This window comes from Parus major, chromosome 10 (assembly GCF_001522545.3).
Source record: "Parus major isolate Abel chromosome 10, Parus_major1.1, whole genome shotgun sequence".
NCBI lineage: Eukaryota > Metazoa > Chordata > Aves > Passeriformes > Paridae > Parus > Parus major.
The window spans coordinates 4864718-4884115 of NC_031779.1; the positions used below are offsets into that span (position 1 = coordinate 4864718).

Below are 19398 nucleotides of genomic sequence, written 5' to 3' on the forward strand. Positions count from 1 at the left end.
TGGGCCATGCTGGCATCCCGAGGGAGATGATTTGGGAGGCAATGAGATTTTTAGGGTGTGAATGATGCAGGGGTTTTTTTTTAATGCTCTTCAGTATGGATTTTCTTTGAATTTGAATTTGTTCTAATCTTGTATTGGGGGTGGGTATTTTTGATTTGGTGGAGTTTTTTTTTTTCTTCTCTCACATATGTGGTTTAATATGAAGCTCATTAACAGGAAGGATTTGCAGTGTAATTGACAGAGACACCACCTCGTTATTTCATTCATATATGACCTGAGATGAAAATAATCTCCCAGGTGCCAGACATGATTGAACTGTCACAGCCTTTGTTTCTACAGGACAGCAAATGTTATGCACAAAGTGTGTGAGGTTTGTTGCTGTAAACCTGGCACTGAAAGGGCAGTTGGGTTCCTGCTGAGTGGCTATGTGGTTATTGGCTCATCGACTAAGATCTCTTGTTATTAAAACGTTTCCTGCCCCATGAAGAGCATTTGCAAAATGATGTGGTAATCACCACCTTGATGTATACATCAGGTGCTAAAGTACAGACATGGAATATTAACAGCACATCTCTCCTCAGTCTGAGTTAGAGTCAGTGCTGTACCCAGGAGATACAATAGTCCACTCAAAAGCATATGTATTTTGTGGTTTACTTAAAAACTTCTCAAAGATGCAGAAGAAAGGAGAGTAAAATATTTTTTTTTTAAATGGCCCTTTAAAATCAAATGCTTCTTAACTCCTATTAAGATCTTGCATCTTCTGGCAAGATGTTAATTACCATTTACACTATTAACTGGCATCTTCTACAAATTCCAGTCATTCTCAGCTATAGTTTACGAAATATTTGGAGGATTAACACTCATTCTGAATTGTACTTTCTTCATCCCTTGATACATCACTTGATAGGGAATGGGGGGAAAGTAAGGGAGTGTATAGAAGACAATTGCCAAATTTGTAAAAACTGAAGGGAACAGTTGCTTAATACGTGCATTAATCAGCTGTATTACTGCCCATGGCAAGTGAAGTGGGTTTTTGATATTCAGAATACTGTGAGCAAAGAGACCCCTGTGTCTGAAGCAAAAGTTTCAACTTTAGGGAAAATCAGTGCATAGAATAGAGGAAACCATTACACATTAAATCTGGGCCCTTGAACTTAGGGCATGAGCTTTGTGATATGGATTGGGTTTTTTCTTCACACAATTGAGTAACTATATTGTTTCTTAAATAAACTGGAAGACACAGACTGTTGACCCCTTAGGCCATTTTAATTTTAGACACATAAATTTAGAGTTTGGTCTCTCATTTAGAGCATTGGATTTGAGAGATTTGGGCTGGAACCCAAGAACTTCACCTTGTCCCTACTTACCTTAGTGTCATCTCTCAGACCCTCTCCCTAATACTTAAATTAATGGCACTTCTTTCTTTCTTGAGACCTTCTCAAGTTGCTTTATTCATTTTTCACTGATTTTGCTTCAGAAGGTATGTAAATTGCAGTTCCTTTTATTAAAAGCAAAATATGAATCAGATATGGAATGCAGGGAAGTTTTTTACTTAGAGTTAGAAATTTGCAACTGTCAGCTTTAGGTGAAGCTTACCATGGAGCTCTTCAAATAGCTGTGCTATGTGTTCTGTCATAAAATGAATTAATAGATTACCCAAAGAAAGGTTGTTATGATTTTTTTGAGTCAACTAATGTGTTACCATCATTGCCTGGATTGTAAAGTAAAAGTTACAATATACAGTGAATCTTTGGAATTTCATTATCAAGAAAACATCTTCAAATGCAAGAAGTTACTACATCTATATAGAGGAGAAACTGACAGATGTTTGTGTTTTGGAAGGGAAAATAGTCTTTGATATACTCAGCACAACTGCATATTCAGCCTGTTACTGCAGTTCAGCACTGGAAGTCAGATCCAGCACATTCTGTGCTGAGGGGTATTAAAATCAGATCAGCGCAGCTTTATGTGAAGCCAGTAGTCTCTGACTATATAGACAAATGCAGACTAACGTCTATCAGCCAGATTTCTGAGTTGGGGTATAGGGCAGACACATACTGGAGTTCCAAAATAGGTTAGGGATGCTAATCCATTATATTGTTCCAGTATACCACAAAACTGGTGTTGGAAGTGACACTGTATTCCTTTAATCGCTCTCTTTTATTCTCAGCAGCTCAGTGGAATTAAGCTTTGGGCCAGACAGTGACAGCTAGAAGCCATTTATGTGAGCTCTGCCGAAAGCAGCCATCATGAAGGGTTCTTTATTTTTATGTGCACTTTGGGAAGAGAGTAGTGTTATTTTCCAGTGCTGTGGAGAAACTAATATACATTTCATGAACCATTTTTGTTTCATGTTTCAATGCTATCCAAGTGCAAATGTCAGCAAAATCTCTCATCCTCCACCTCTCCAAAGCCATAAACAACCTCAGCAGTGTGAGTTCTCTGAGATTTGTTACTAATACAGTCTTTTTTTTACTTTTTAAATTGTACATATCAGCAGCTGTACAATAATTCTGCGTAGTTATTAAGGCACAAGATACAGAGATAAAAGTATGTGACTTTTCTGAACTCTCTCCTGGACAAGGCCCCAGAAGAAAACATCAGTCTTGTGTCAGAAGAGTGAAAGGGTAAGGAAGCATAGCCACAGTATCACCTGAGGCCTGCAGGCATGTGCTGATGAACAGAGTCACTATACATTTCCCAGATTTAGAGAAGAGAGTAAAAAATATGTTCACAGTTCTTCAGGTGTAAAAGCTTGTTTCTTCACCTTAAATCACAGGTATAATTTTCATTTCTCCCAAATTATGAGAAGCAATAGGGTTGTTAAAAGTTCCAGCATGCTGCCTTTCACACTATTTTTTTATCATAGTTCTGATGAATATTTTTTTTTTGGCAGCAATATTTCACTTTTGTACATTTTAGAAAGTCCAAAGTAGCTTGACTTGGATGATTGGATACAGCATTATCTGAGAAATATGTACTTCTATCTAATCAGAAATGTTATTAATGGTCTACAGCTATTAGATGGCAGATTTAACATCGAGTTTGGATTGTCCTAGATAACAGAATAAATAGATTATGTAGAAAATTGTTTAGGACAAGATTAATGGTGTATGTTTCATAGATGTTCCATGTTTTGGGTGGATGCATTAAGACTCAGTTGGAATAATTTATCTTTTTCTATAGGACAGATTATATAATCCAAAAGAATTTCAAATACTGAGAACAAAAGGTTTATTAATTGTGTTGGTGTGCCTTTCTTTTAGAAAGAGCTGTTGAGTTTGATGAGATGCCTTTCTGAAAGGCAATCAAGTTTGGTATAGGAGATTCCATGTATTGGAGAATGAAATGTGATAGTTAAAGGCTAAGTGAGAATTGAATTCAACAGATATCCAAGGGAAAAATCTGTAAATCAAAGCAGCCACAGAGTGCAGGCCCTAGTACTGTAGTTTTCTGAAAAGATGCTGTACAAAAATAGCTGTAAAATGTATTTGTAGCAATGGGAAACAAATATTTCAAATAAACAAGTATAAATTTATGACTGAGTACTTTACCATCCCCTTTTCTGTGGGTTTCAAAACCTTCTATAGGTTTTGAAAATAAGTTCTGGTTTGGTATGTCATCCAGTTAATTTTCAAATGAATTTTATTATTCAAACAAGAATAATTTTGTAATGCTACAGCTTAGGCTGGGAGTTCGAGAATGAAAATTCAGTAAATTCTATCTAGTGTACTACAGCACTGTGCAACTGGGTAGTTAAAGATGCTGTACAAATTCAATAATTAAATGATAACAGACTTATTTTTCTAAAAAGCTTGCTCATCTGTCAGAAATCATTATTTTCTTTCTCTTGGTACACATATACATTTTGCCTACAGTGTGTGGGGGTGGTTTTGCTGTGGGTGTCTGAGAATGTGCTTTTGATTGATGAGCTAAGCTGTTTCTTCAGGTACTGAAGCAAATAACTTTGGATGCAGCACTCCAGAAACTGCTGCTCTCAAAAGGAGTGGTGGAGAGAGATTCTGCTCCCACAGTGCTCCTGACACGGGCTTTGCTTTGCTTCGGGAGCTGGTATTGGAAATATATCTGCAGCTTTCCACTCTGCACTTACCTTTGTCTCTTTGCCAAAGCTGAGCCACAGCTGTGGTCAGTGAAAGATGGACATAATGCAAAAGTAGTAATTCTGAGTTCTGGGGACTCTAAAATGGGATCTTTTAGTAGGAAAAGGAATTTAGTAACTTACTATCTAATAAAATACTTACTTTACTGTAGTAGCTTTGATTTAGTAGCTGTTGTGTTTCAGGAAGTTTTTTTATTTGTTTTTCTCTCTAGGAATTGGATGGAGGATTTCCTATTAATAATAATAATATTTCTGTTAACTTTCATAATTTGACATTATCTCCCCTTTCCTGTTCTTTTGTTTTCTGTGTCTCAGAAGGATTTTCTCAATAATTTGTTTGATGGCTCAAAGGCCAACAAGCTTTTGGGACTGTATGTTGGTAACTTGTTTTACCAGCTTATCTTCAAGTAATATTTTCACCTCTGGCAATATATTCTCTGATTCTGTATGTGTTACTGGTTCACCAAGGCAGCAACTTTATTTCTCTGGCTATTTTAAAAGGTGTTTTCTTGTCTTCAAGCTTGAAGCGTATTTTGGCAGCTAATATCACTCTAAATGAGAAAGCAGGAAAAATTGGAACATGGCAAAGAACATAGCTGTAGCATACTGTGTTAATTTTTGGAATATCAGAAGTCCAAGCAGCTTTTGACATGCTTGCTTCTGAAGTTGAGGGAAAAAAGGCTTCTGGTAAGAGCCTAAACAAATGAATGCTGTGTATTTCCAAGGTTTTCAGCAAAGGAACACATTAAATACATGAGTAGCCAGAAGACTCCTTATTAATCCCTTTCCTATCATCCAGTGTCTACAGGCTGGGGACAAGGACTTTATTTGGTGCAAATTTTAACAGAGCTGGTTTTCCTTGCATAAGTATATTCCTATTTGTGGAATATTTGTCACATGGTCCTATTACTATTAGATTTCCTATTAAAGGAAAATAATTTAAATAATCCCTCCTATGTGCTATGATCATTAAATTTATTTTACAATAAAATCTAAGTTTTCCCTCAAGGCTTAGGAACAGTTGACTTCACAGCTTTCCTAGTCTTGTCCACTGTTAGAGACACAACTGAATCTTCCAGATACACTGCTACAGTACACCAAATATTATGTTATTTAGATACTGGAAAACTCCTGTTAGTCTTTCCTAAGCTTACTAGAAGAATGCCTACTTGCAAAAGATCTCATCATTTCTACAGTGTCTGTGGTATCACTTATAGCTGCAGTTATTTTGCCCCATCAGTCACTGAGTAAAAAGACCTCTGCAAAAGAGGCACAAGCTGCTGTGCCGTTCATTTTGTCAATATCTCTGGGTATTGGGGGGGTTGAGTTGTTTTTTGCTTTTTTTTGCCTTTTTTTTTTTTTCCCCAGAGGGGCTGATGCTTTAAAGAATAGCTGGACTGGCTGTGATAGGGACTCCCTATTAGGTGTATATACAGTGTCAGTGAGCAAAATCCTCCTTCTGTTCTTGTCACTTGTTAATATTTGAAAGCCAAGTGACTTGCAGAGCCTGGGGTCTGTCTCACATCTGCTGGGAGCCAAATTCTTTCTTTGCAAGATCAGTATTGCAGCACTCATGCAGTTGTCCAAAGGGCTTTGCTGCTGGCATTGAAGTATCTCATCTAATGAGTCCTCCAGTTCTTCAGAGGAGTGGCCAGGAAATAAATAGATTTTGTAGAAGGAATCAGCATTTCTCTTCCTCTTTGCAGTAGATGGTAGACAAAATATGTAGGCTGAGGTACAGCTCTGTCAACAAATAGAACACAGTAGGGATTTTTGATGCCATTTTGACTTCAGAGAGAGAAAACCACTAGAATCCATTTCTGCTTCCTGCGAGCCATGCCAATGAACATATCGGTCCTTTTTGGAATTAAAACCCGCTAATTGTACCCCAGTGTTGGATTACCTGCTTTTATTAGTAGTTCCTATATATTTATATAATTCTACATAAGACAAACTTTCTAGGGGCTTAGTAGAATCCTTTTTGAGATACAGATTTTTCATGCAGTTTTGTTGGGTTTTACTTCAGTAATACAAATTGCATATTTTCAGAATGTACTTGATAATGAAAATTCACCTTATATTTCTAGCAGTTTGACCAAAAACTTCATTGCCTGTTATCCACACAGCGCAGTAAAAACTGTTCTGAAAGTCTGCAGTTTATTTATTTGTAAAATAGGTAAACAAGACAAAAATCCATGCTGCAAGAGCTACCTTAGCAGAAAACTATGCTTGAAAATCCAAAGACTTAAGAAGTTAGGAGGTGATAAAAGCAAATTTATCTGGTTTTGTAGCTCAGTGTTTTATATTTACTTATTACAATGCAGCCTTGTAATAAAGTCACTTTTTAGGTCTCAATTTCAAGGTTATAACTTGAGCATTTCTGACATATCTGAAAAGAGTGACCCCAGAAGATTTTTCAAAATAGAACAATATTTTTAAAGATTAACTGGCTTTGTTCATCAGTTCTTCTTCCATATCAGTAGATGTGGTTTTTTTTCTGTATTGCAGAATCTTTTTGAAAGTTCTGGTACTGGTTTAAATAGGAAAGCCCTTCACAAACTTGGTGAGGTATTTTTAGTAAAGGTTTCTGTGAGGTCAGAGATCTGTGAAGGCTCACAGCCCACGCAAGTGTGAGGGACAACATTCTGCAGTTTAGAGAGCTCTGTGTTTGTAAGTGGGATGTTTTCTGGTCAGCCCTTTATGAATGAAAAGGAATTGTCTTCTTATGAAATGTACTAAGTACTTTTAGACAAAGAAAATGTCTTAAGCTAAAAACCTTTTGCCATGCCTGACAGTGCACAGGCTAAAACAGGCAAGGTGAACGTGTAATTCCATTTAATGGTGTCCTCAGCTGTCAGTGTGCAAACTGCCAGTGAACACTTGGGAATGGAAAAGGAGTGGCAGTGACTGTCAGGTGTGACTACCAGGGTCCCTGCCCTGACTGCCCAAACCTCCTGTCCTGTCATGTAGAATCCTGCTGGCTGCTTGCAGCACCAGCCTGGGACTTTATTGAGCTGTAAAAGTGTCTTTTTAAAGCCTAAGGGTAAATCTCATTCATTTTTTAAAAAGTGGTTTTCCAGTACTGGTTTTCAGTAGGAGCACTGATCTACCTATGTGTGAGAAGAGAGTTAAAATTTCTACAATCTCTTCTTGCAAGACAAGCTTTGCAAAAATAAAAAAAAACCTCATATGGGGGGGGGAGGGAAGAAAGGTAAGAGGAGATTAAATTGTTGGCCAAAATTACCAGAACAGAAGAAAAGACTAATTGCAGTAGGAATATATTTTTAAGCATAGGCATGATGTAAGCTCCATTACTTAGAAAATGGGGCTAGATAAAGCAAAATGAAAGCAGATGACCAAATTTTCAGTGGCAAGTTTAATTGACCATCTGGAATCTGAAGGGTCTTCCACCAGCTGAAGTCTTTCAATCAGTGCTGGTTGTCTTCCTAAAATCAATGATGTGGCTTAAATGAATATAATCATAGAGGTATTAATGTTGGAAAAGACCTCCGAGTTAATCAAGTCCAATCTTTGACTAAACACCACCACACTCATTGATTGTATTGTGAAGTGCCACATCTACTCATTTTCTGAACTCCTGCAGGGATGATGATTCCACCATGTCTCTGGGGAACCTCTTCCAGTGCTTAATCACTCTTACAGTGAAGGAATTCTTCTCCATGTCCAGCCTGAGCTTCCACTGGCACAACTTGAAGCTATTTCCCCTTGTCCTGTTGATTGTTTCTTGAGACAAGAGGCCAACTTGCTCCAGCACCTCAATGTCCTTCTTGTGACCCTTCCACCCAACCTGGTGTCATTTGCAGCTGGACTGGCCCCAAAACTGAGCCCTGGGAGACACCTTTTGTGGCTGACCAAACAGATTTTTAACTCAATTCAAATGGAGGTCTTGGGCTTCATAAAAAGATGACAGAATTAATTACCTTGGCTTCTCTTATGCAAGAGCTAGGCAGTCAGAGACCCTGAATTACACTACTGTCCTCTAAATTACTACTTAGACTTCAATTTCATTCTCAAATCTATGAGGATAAAATGTCAATTTTTTAATGATGTATTTGGAACAAATTTAATTGGTCAAAACTCCAATTTTAAAAATGTCTCGTTTAATTTTTTCCCTTTGTTCATTACAAAACTCTGATGAACCTTTTATTAATAATTTTCCTTAAAAAGTTATATCTTTATATCTCTAGTAAATGACAGAATATACCCAGTTTTCAGAAAAATGAAATGAAAGCAGAGGAAAAAACCCCTATAAACACCTTTGTTACATCTTTTTAGATGTCCAGTGTGTTGGACATTTAAACCATAAATATTTCAGTTTACTTTTGTTATGAGTCCAGCTGTAAGTTTAATTATTCTAATTTATGTTCAGTGAAATTTCAAAATAACAATTCATTGTTAGTTCAGGTGAAAAAAAGCAATGTTTGACTGAGTTTTCAGAGTGGGTTGACTGCAGTTCCCTGCTTATGATTTTTTTGTATTACAGATCTTGACAACTGAAAGAACAATTTTGCTGTTTCCTGGAAATGTAGTATTCCTGAGGTCATAATATTTAATGGAAAAATTAAGACAAAAGTTTTCTCAGTGTACACATTCTGTGTGCCTAATTGGACAAGTAAGGAAATTTGTGGATGTTTTTTTCAGAGGAAGTGTCTTATGGCTTGAGTTTGTTCATGTTGTAAATAACAAGCTACTGCCCTTCAAGGCAGCTCATGGGCATAAAATCCTATGAACCTCTTGGAGGACAATGTGCAGCTTTCTGGTGCGTACAGCTCTGTAATTGTTGACCCCTTTTATTTTCTTCATTTTTGTACAGCATTGTATGAATGTTTCTCCACTTGCATGTTTCACCTTCATTGTTCAATGTGGCCAGTTATGGCTGCAATTGAAGAAAACCCCAGGAAGAAGAAAAATTCCTTCCCCTTCTGTGCATGAAAAAAAAAAAAAAAGGAAATATATAGGAATATGCTAATGCATGCTTCCTTTATTTATACACACTTGTAAATATGCTTGCTTTTTATAAGAGCTCATTCTTGACATAAACCTGAATAAACTGGAAAAATATAAAAGTTCCCTATCATGCAGCTGATCTGTGTCCATTACGTATTTTGTACCTTGCTGCCATCTGTCCACTGGCACACTGCATGGATGGAATAATAGGGGAAAATTCCAGTTAATTGTGAGCAGCATAAAGCAGATATTGGTGGTTTTCTGATCCATGGAACAGCATCAAGTGCCCTTTGACTTCTTAAAGACTTGCAAAAATTCTTTTGACTTTTACTTCATATATTTTATTTGTTCTAAAGTATGTTGCAATAAATAAACATTGTTTTAAACTGAATTTAAGAAATCTGGACTGAAATTTTGAGAAAATAATATAGAAATGTAAAGAATGTATTACTTTATAGATATATATAGAGTGTGTATCTACATTATGCTAATTATCTGGTTTTCTACATAAGGGTTCAGCAGTGATCATTGCTGAAAACCTCACTCCAGCACGACTCTTCCATAGGAAACCTTCTGTGCTTACAACCAGGCACCTGAATTGCACATTATCTGCAATTTTCAGTAACCTGCTCGACATCCCAGTCATTCATCCTGTCCATCCTGTCCAAGTCAGGAGCACTGCAGCATTTTTGGATGGGAGTGCTTGCAGCCCTCAGCTGGGTGTGACAAGTGCCTGCAAGGTCAAGAGAAGCACTGCTCAGGTAGATTTTGAGTCTGCAAGCTGTTCCATTTGGCTCCAGTTTTCTGTGCATTTGGAATAGTCCATGGGGGACAGGATTACCAATGGAGTAAATCCTGGCCCTCTCCAAGTACAAATTTCCATGTTATTACTCTGCTATCTGCATTCATTCAGGGACAAATGTCTTCATTGAGCTCCCAGACAGTTCTTTGCTATTTTGTTTGGAAATAATTTGCAAACCTTTGTTAGGAAAGCAAACTGAGGCAGGAAATGTAGATAAAACCATGAGGGTGTATGTACCAGGCTAGTCTGTAAAAGCCCTGCTTAGACAGCTACTCTGGTGGAAATCTGTAAGAATTTACACAAATTCAGCAAAAATCTTGTTTCAGGTTACAGTTAAGTTTTTTTTCCTGGTCCTCTGGAGACATTAAATCTTTTAGGGAAGAACTGGTTGCAGATTAGTTCATGTTCTCCCCAGATCTCTCTTCAATGTTTATTCCTTAGGTAACACTCCTCTGTTCAGGTCACAACACAGGGAGTTAGTGGTTCAGAGTCTTTGGCTAATATTATTTATCATGTTTGTTTTGTCTTTATAAGAAGGTCATAGAATTGAACTTATTTTTTCTTCTTGATGTCTCAGATGGAACATGCAGTTAAAGAAGCAGAATTTTGTCTTTACTATGGCATTGACAGTATTAATGAAAGTTTGTGGTACATGGATGTACACCCTTAATCTGATCTTGACTAAAAATCCCTTATGGAAGATGGTAGGGTTTTTTCCCTTCTCCCACAAGAATTGCCTCCCTGTGGTTGGGAGATATTTTTATAAGGAAGATGAGGATAATCTGAATAGGGAGCTCACTCTGTCTTGGAATATTGGTCAATATTTGCTTCAGCAATAAAATAACATTTAGCTAGAGTCAGAATTTCTGAATCTGGAGAATATTGACAGCCTTGCATTGTTTATTTTTGAGGTTGAAGCTATAGAGAAAAAATGTTTTCTTCTCTTGGTAAGCACACACAAAAGCTTCTAGATTTTAAGGAAATTAAAACCCATAAATTAGCATTGTAATACAGTGAATTTTCCCATCTGTGTTTTGAAGGTTTTGATATCCCTAGAATGGTAATTCTTCCCCCCTGAAGCCAGTGTCAGAATGACCAGTTTTAGGAAGTTCAGCCCCTACCAAAGAAGGGCATTCTCTCGTGCTCCAGTGATTTGTTCTCTGGGCTTCTGTGGGTTTCTGTATCTGGAATTTTTGTGAGGCTGGTTCTCATGTGGGTGCTTTGTGAGGCCTTTGGAGGATTGCCTGGGAATTTCTGTAGTGTCTCTAATGTAGCTGTGGGACATTCCCTTGGAGTCACAGTTCTAGAGATGCAGAGAAATCCTAGATATGTGGACAGTGTGTGTTCAGCTCAGATGTACCACAGATGTGCAGGAGGAGAAATTTGCACATGGCAGAGAAATCCAGCTTGCCTAAGACAGAAAACTTGGTGTCCCATCTGACCTAAATACTCAGTTCATTTTCTGACAGGAAAATCATAAATGGAAATGTAAGACGTAATTAAAGCTTTATTCCATATTCAATTTCCAGTTTATCAGCTTCTGGAGAAGCTAGATAGAGATAATGGGGGTGGGGAAGGGACCACACTGCAGTAGGCAGCAGATGGACCAAGCCAGCCTTTACCCTGTTACATGAGTAATTGCAAAGTTATGATTTAGAGATGGAAAAATGTGCATGTTAATCTAGAAACCTCTTTTATCTGGAAAAACCTCCACGGATTCTTGAGAAGCACAGTGCAAATCATGATGACAATTTGGGATTCCCTGTCCTAGATTTTTTGTTCTGAGATACATGGTCTGCCCTGAGCAGCACCAGACATCAGGAAAATCTGGCTACCCTATGCAAAGTCTATCTTAGCTGGCTCTTTTCTGAAGCTATTTATGACTTTTGTAAATGTTATTGCAATGATGAACTACAGTGTGTCTTCATGTCTGCTCGAGTGTTAATCAGTTTATTGTTTTATGTAGTGTATAAAAAGCTTTTCTGTTCCATTTAAAGTTTGAACTGTAATTCATTCCTTAGGATTCCCCACATGTGAGGCAGAGCAGGAGGTTAGGATGTGGTATCCCTTTCCTCCTGTTTTGGTGCTTTGGCATATTATCTGTTACATCTTTGGTAGATGAGTGTCTAAAAAGAGAGTGAAAGATGACAAAGAGATTTTGTTTTCTCATCTTCTGTATTATGCATCTCACTCTCCTCTTATGGTGGGTTTTTTTGTTTCAGTTTGTGTCTGGGCAGGAAATACTCCAATTAATTTACGTCACAGATGTACCTTGTTGAAGATCAGGGCTCATTTTGCCAGGCACTGCTACAGTTTTGTTACGTGGAAATTTTTTTTAAAACAGCAATGCCCTCTCTTTTTGCAATTTAGTATAATAATGCTGTTAACTCCGTAGTACTCAAAACTCTGTTTATGGTCAGTTGTACTGTTTTATCTCCAGCCTATTGTTCAATTCCTTTCCATCTGTAACCCCTGTTGTATTTTCTGACAGCTAAAATTGGGGCTGGTTTTCTCCTATGCTGCCCAGTGCGCTTCCAGTCAGTGACAAAGTTGCTCAGTTGGAGATTGAGGTAGGCACAGTTCTGTTCATGACTTGAACAGGTTTTTACTTCTGCAGGATGACAATCTTTCTATTGAATGCTGGCCTGTGTGCATGCTGGATGCATTTCTGTTTTATTCATATGTAAAGAGGCTCTGCCAGTATCACTATAGAACATCTTGATGTTTTCTGGAAAAATGGCATATTTTGCTGAGGTTTACAAATAATATTTAATTTCTATTACATATTATCTTATGTATATTATATATGTTTATTATTATTATATATTATTTATATATGCATTGAAATATTTAATACAAATAAGATTTAAGTTGCTGTATGTGTGATTCTTCATTAGCCAGCCAATAACATAAAGTGTAAGTCTTTTAACCAATAAAAGGATTCTTTTTCTTTCAATGAAAGGTAGTGTTGATGAAACTTTGTCAGCTCAGCCTTGGAAATGTTTTGTCCTTGAGCAGTATTCAGTCACAGTCAGGGTAAAAATACTTTTTTTCCCTATAGTTTTTTCCCTATATTATGAGGCAGTAGCAGTTTTATACTGCACTTTGTTCTTTCTAAACAGCCTATAACTCATCATTCTCTAACTGTCTTGTTCACAATATACATTTCAGACAAAATACAATCTAACAAGTTCAAAAAGAGCTTAAATACTTACCTTTAAAGGTAATTATAACCATCATACTCAGTTTAGTTTCTGATAGATTTCTGGTATTGGCCAAGCTGTTACATTGAAAAGTTGAGCTTCCTTAAATTACATGTTACTTACATCTTGTCACTGTGTTTGAATGGGTTCAATCTGTAGTTCTATTGAGGATTTTGTTCTCTGCTTTGACCTTTGCACAGTAGTTCAGAGCTCTTTACTTTGTCTAACACTATATGAAGTGAGTGTATTTTGAAATGTTGTCTTTAGTTATTTGACAGACTTCATGTGTACAGTCTCAGGTGCTTCAAAAGGGCTTCTGTAAATGGCTGGTTCCCGTGATAGTAATTACAATTGATAGTAATTACAATTGGGATGCAAGTGGCAGAGGAACAAACCTGGGTGGGATGGAGTTCAAGACACCTGGCAGTGTCACCTTTCTCACAGTGCCAGTGGGATGTGACAGGTTCACCTGACCTGCTGCAAGGAGTGGGGGAAGCTGTGGCTGTCACAGGCTCTGCCTTTTGGCATTTCCACCTCTGTCACGGTGTGTGTGTGTCCTGCCTGGGAAAAACCCTCTAAAGAGTTTCTCAGGATATTGCAGGTTAAATAAAGGCACAAAATCAACCCTTCTGGAAGGCTTGGGAATTGAAATGGAACATAATCACCTTACAATGATTTTAGGGATTATTGTAATTTTTTTCTCATTGCATTTTGTTGTATAACTGCTTCATGCATGGGATAGGACACTAGCAAGAGCTACCTGTTTTCTGTTGTAATTTACCTTTTTTCTGCTAGATGAGGAAGAATAGATAGATAAGTTTAGGGGGATAATATAGGATGTCCTCTAGAAAATTTCATACTGGTTTCTGCCACACGTGGTGCCTTAATGCACACAATTGAAAAAAAAAAAAAAAAAGAAGAAAAAAGAGTCAAGCAAGCTAATGAACCAAGAATGGAGTACTACTTAGGATGTATTTTTTTTAATTAATGCCTTTTTTTTTTGATAGAAATTATTAAAGCAAGGGCTGTTTATTATAAACAAATTTCCCATCCCCCACCGTAAAAATGTGGAATGTCTTTCTTCTAAAACATCTGGGGCTCAGTGAAATCACCCTGTGGAGAAATTAAATGAAATGTTACATTTCTGTGTTGTCAGATGTCTGTCAGCTGCTAGGAAGGAGAATATTAAATGAATCCTTTAGGCTCTAACTGCATGGCTTACCATAGGGTTAGGGATAAGTGTGTATCAAGTTCTCTGTTCTAAATTGACAACTTCTTCCAAATGGGGAAAAAAATGGTGGTAGTGATGTTGGTGAAGAGATCTAAATTATCTAGAATATGTATATTTCTATCTCTATAAATATATCCATAATACACAGGCATATAGACAACATAGATGCAGTATAGATGTAATCTACCTATATGTTGTATATAGATTCTATAAACATGAGATATCTATATGCATTTTAATGTGTGCATGCCATTTTCTTTCTGTTCATAAAAACTCACTTGTGTTTTTTATACTCATAATGCCTTTATTCTAATGCATTTGACTTCTGCTTATTAAAATATTTGCTCATTTCTTTGCATGTTACTTGGTAAGCTGCTCAAAAATTATAGCAGATGTGGGGGGATTGTGCTCCTTTTTAGTAATGGGTAGGACAGTTGGCAAATAAAAATCAGCTCCAGGGATTGAAGTAGGCAGCTCATCTACAGAGAATCATATTTTACTTATTGTCTACATTTTGTAATGGAAAATGTGTAAATAATTTCTCTGACTTCATCTGAAGAATATATGAAGAGGATAACATAAGAAATCTGTGATAATCTTATGTACATAACTCTCTAACATGACATTTAATTTTTTCTGTCTATGGCAAGGTTACATTTCTTGCAGTTTGCATTAGGTGCTCCATAATGTCGTCTTCCTTAAACCTTGCAAAACACCTCATTCAGTGAAAAAGTAAAAAAAAAAAAAAAAAAAATTATTTTCTCTTTATTAGTTTCTCCTAGTAGTTTAAAACATGGAAGAAGAAGTGGAGATTGGGGGATTGTTTGGTTAATAGGTTGGTTGGTTTGATGGTGGATATTTTTTCATCTTTCTAGAGGAGTTTTGATACCAATTACTGTGCAGATACATGTTTGTGTGCTATACAGCAGAGCAGATCCAAGAAAATTCTTAGGAGGAAAATTTACAAAATGTACTGTGTGTTTGCTGGTAGGCTTCAGTAACAGATCACATTTGTCACTAAGCTTTACAGTACTTTCCATGTGTAAATTTATTTTCTTTAATGTATTCTGGCCTAGATGTTGTCTCTCAGATGAGAGAATTAATTAGATGGGGAATTCCAGGGCTGGATTATGTCAGTGACAAGAAAATAGACTTCTCTTCAGTTGATGTTAAATTCTTTTTAAGATTAGTATAATTAGTCTCATTTTACAGGCCTAGAAACTGATTTGGAAAAGTGGAGTTACTTGCATGGGTCTGTAGGAGCCTTTTGAAGCACATCTGGGGCCATGCAAAGGAGGGTGCTGGGAGCACCAAGCTGCTGCTGGAGCTGCATCGTGGGTGTCTGTGGGTGCCACTTGAGCACCTCCCTTGCCATGGGATACACAGCTTCAGAAGCTTTGCAGGGCAGCTCTGTGTGTGACAAAGTGTCTGCTGCACTTAACGTAAGGCTATTACCTGAACAGTCTGGGATCCACTCTGTAAATTCATGCCCCCTTTAGATGTGCTTGGATGTGCCTGAGGTTGCCCTTTCCCTTCTTTCCACTTCCTTAAGCCAAGTTTTGATGCTGTCCTCGACATCTGGAAACATCGAGGAAAAGAGGGATTTGAGGCAAGTGTTGTTTTGTGTCCCATTGAAATGCAAGTGCTCTTAATGTGTCAGGATGTACAAGCAAGAGGAGAAGAATAGAGAAATGTGTGAGCAGAGGTAAAGAACTGTCATTGCTCTCCACTACTGAATAGGCAGAGTAGGCTGATGTCATTGTGACCATAGGAACAAAAAAACCCCAGAGAGATACTGGGCTTGATTACATCAGTTCATGAAATGGGCTTTGCTCTCCTCTTTGCACTACCAGCTTTGATGCAAACGCTGATGTAATGCAAGAACTTAGTAAAAGTGCAAAACAACCATTTGGTAATTTTTTTTAGCTTCAGAGAGGATTCTTTGTTATTGAAGGAATGGTGATTGTGCCACTCACTTTAGTAAGTACCTTTTACAACAGTTGACTAGATGACATTCACCTGGACTGGTAGAGACACATTTTCATCCTTTGATGCTGTTTCTAACACAATCCATAGCTGACATGGAAAATTTTACTTCTTCATCCTCTTTTACAGATACACAGGAACTTATGGAAGGCTCTGCATTATTTTAATGCATTGAAATATGCAAATATACTTCCTTTTTTTGTTGTTGAGTTTCCTGCTTATTTTGCCAATATGTATGAGAATTTGAATGGGTCCTGCTAAGGATGCTTATTGAAGCAGGGTTCTGAGTTTGCTGCAGTGGGGAACTTGGGCTCAGTTAGAACACCTAGGCTGGCCAATATTGAAACATCTGCTCTTGTAACTTGTTTCAGGAGCACAGGTAAATAAGGCTCTGCTCCCTTCCTGAGCTATTGCCAAAATGAGAGCTTAAATGTGTTTTGATGTAGGTTAACCATACACAAACAGATATTGTAATGAATTTATCTTGGGGTTTAGTAAATATGTTGTTTTGTTGCAGAACTCTTCACTGTCTTTGTTGAATGGTAGCTATCAGTGTAAAATTGGTTATTCTGTATATCACATCTGAATTTCATACTTTACCAGCATGGCTTGAGAAATGTTAAGAATGTGGTTTTCAAGGGACTGAGAAGATGTGTACTGGGGAATGCCCTTAATAAAAGGGAACCATCAAGGGTGTTGTGAAAATACTATTGATTTAGCACATGAGAAATAACAGTAACTATTTTATTTAGCATAATAAAAAATGTGGAGGAGGAGGAGAGTAATTTTTGGAGAGAAACTTAGCATTGTGAAGAAGTGAGTGCATCCTGGGTCATTTTGCCAATGAAACTCTATAACTGTGTAAGCATAAAACATCAGCTTGGAACACTTAATCTAAAATGTTGGGCATTTCTCCTTTAAAACTCTGTCTTGCCTGCTTTTAAAAAGTAGAGTTAGGCAGTTTAAAATTTTGTTTCTTATGCTATAAAAATAATTAAGGACTTTCTGTTAATATCATACTAAAATAATCAGACAGTTCTGTTACAAGAGAAAATAATTTTTCAATGTATTTCATTCTCATATTAGGAGAAAACCCACATCTGCCCACGAAAGTTACAGTTTCCTGAAGGATATAGGAAAATTATATTTAAAAAAAAAAAAAAAGAAAAAAGAAAAAGGGAGGAGGGGTGAGAAGCAGGCATTCAAATTTCCATGGAAGCTCTGTGTTTATGTAAAGTACAGCAGCTGCACTGCAAATTCCCCTCTATGGATGACCTCAGTTCTGAACAAGACAGACTGTTCTGGGTGCAGGTGTGATTACTGAATTATTTGTTCTGTTTTAGTGTCAGTCAGTTACAGAGAAGTATTATGGATAAAAATTGTGTCCACTGAATAAAGTGAATTCGTAGATTTGGTATTCCGTGGTTCACTATGTGCCTTCCTGCTATTGCAGAAATAGTTTATTTTATTCTCTTGAATTGCATTTGTTAAATAGGACAGACAAGAGGAAGTGACTCCAGCAACAATCTCTGAATACATCAGGCAGGCAGAAAGGCAGGATTGCACTGAAGATGGTGCTGGACATAAAAGACAGTTTTGACAGCTGAATTAAGATTTTTTTTTAAGAGGTTTGTACATGCTGGCATTGAGAATTTTATGTTTTTTCTCCATCTTCTTGAGAAACAGAGCTGTGAGAAATGCTCACTCCTAACATGCATCCAGTCAGTCGTGTTTTGAATGTGATTATTCTTGTGAACCTGCCAGCAGTTTTCCAGCTTACCTTAGATCACATTGGTCTTTTCCAGGTGTCTGTACTTACTTACGTTCTGTGTGCCTTTTATCTCTTACCAGTTTATGTAATTTTATAGGAAAATCCTTTTCTTTCGTTAGTGTTTGGTGTAGACTGCCAGAGAGCAGGACTAATGTACTGAAATGTGACTGCTTTTCTCCCACTTGTCTCCAACCAGCATGTGCAGTCAGACTTGGGCAACCTGGGTTCCTGAATGGCTTTTCAGGGTCTTGGAACAATCAGCACACCTCTAGAACCCACAAAAGCGAGTCTTTGTAGAAAAATGGGTGCAGTTTTGTCCAAATTATTAGCAAATTCAGTCTCTACTTTGGCAACCGTTTAAGAGAACTATTCACTGTAAGATGTGTGACTTCAGAAGCCAAGGCAAACTTGCACTTCTAGGAGGTTCTCCCTTTTATTGCTGAAAGAGCAATAAAAGGACATGGCATTTGAGGTGAGTGGTAGTCCTATAAGGCTTAGGTGTCTTTATGCAGCCACTCTCTCTTCAGACATGGTCCTGACAGGACTGGCTTTGTGTGAGGCACAGAGCATTAGTACAGAAATGAGTGTGAAAATTTGAAAACATTTTTTTAAAAGGGAAGGGGACTAAGTTTCCTATGCAAAAAAACAATGTACTCATAAACACTTCTGTGTTGCATTTAATGAGCTTGCCATTATGTTGTGTGCTTTAAGTAAAAAATGGATGGAAAATGGAAGGGCATTTGCTGAGACCGATTTAAAATACTGATCCTGTTTCTGATCCAGTGCAGTTTCTTTAAATGGTCTTACTCTAATTGAAGACATATAGGGAAACAGATCAGATATCTCTGAGGATTAACAAGGGTTTTAGGTGAGTAATGAATGATAAACAGGTCAAAGGAATGTGTAATCTAGTGCACTCATATTACAGCATGATTCTTCTGAGCATGAGAATTGCCTATTTTTCTTTTAAACCATCTGAAGCAGATAGATCTTCCTCATGAAATTGGTAATGCATTCATGGTAGGACTTGGAAACACATCAACATTTCCAATGATGAGAAGTAGTGGAAGAAGGATTTGGCAGGGTCAAGGACAGCTCGAACACCACCCACTGCTGTTGGTGTTGGGAGTAGTGAGACACCGTGGTAAACAGCTGGGATTTCTCTGAGTCATTCATTCTCCATCCCCACCTCATCACTCTGTCTACCTGCGTGGGTGGCCAGGTACGTTTCTAGGCAAGGAAGTCATTAAAATTGATGTCACATCTCACAGTCACGTTAGGGGGAGAGGGGACATGATTGTATCTTTTTCTTACCCG

General features: G+C 37.4%; 1 protein-coding gene across 7 annotated transcripts in view; it reads left to right on the forward strand.

The window, feature by feature from the left end:
• OTUD7A (OTU deubiquitinase 7A) overlaps window positions 1–19398 on the forward strand; it is a 106839-nt gene that overhangs the window by 15261 nt on the left and 72180 nt on the right. For 2 of the 7 annotated variants that reach the window (XM_033516941.1, XM_033516942.1), the window contains exons 1-2: window positions 7150–9849; window positions 12382–12460. The exons of 1 other annotated variant lie outside the window; for it this stretch is intronic. The gene's annotated coding sequence lies outside the window, so the exon portion shown is untranslated. Of the gene's footprint in view, window positions 1–7123; window positions 9850–12381; window positions 12461–19398 lie in introns of those variants that run through there. 4 more of the 7 variants (XM_015639083.3, XM_033516944.1, XM_033516943.1 and 1 more) reach the window with 4 other exon arrangements.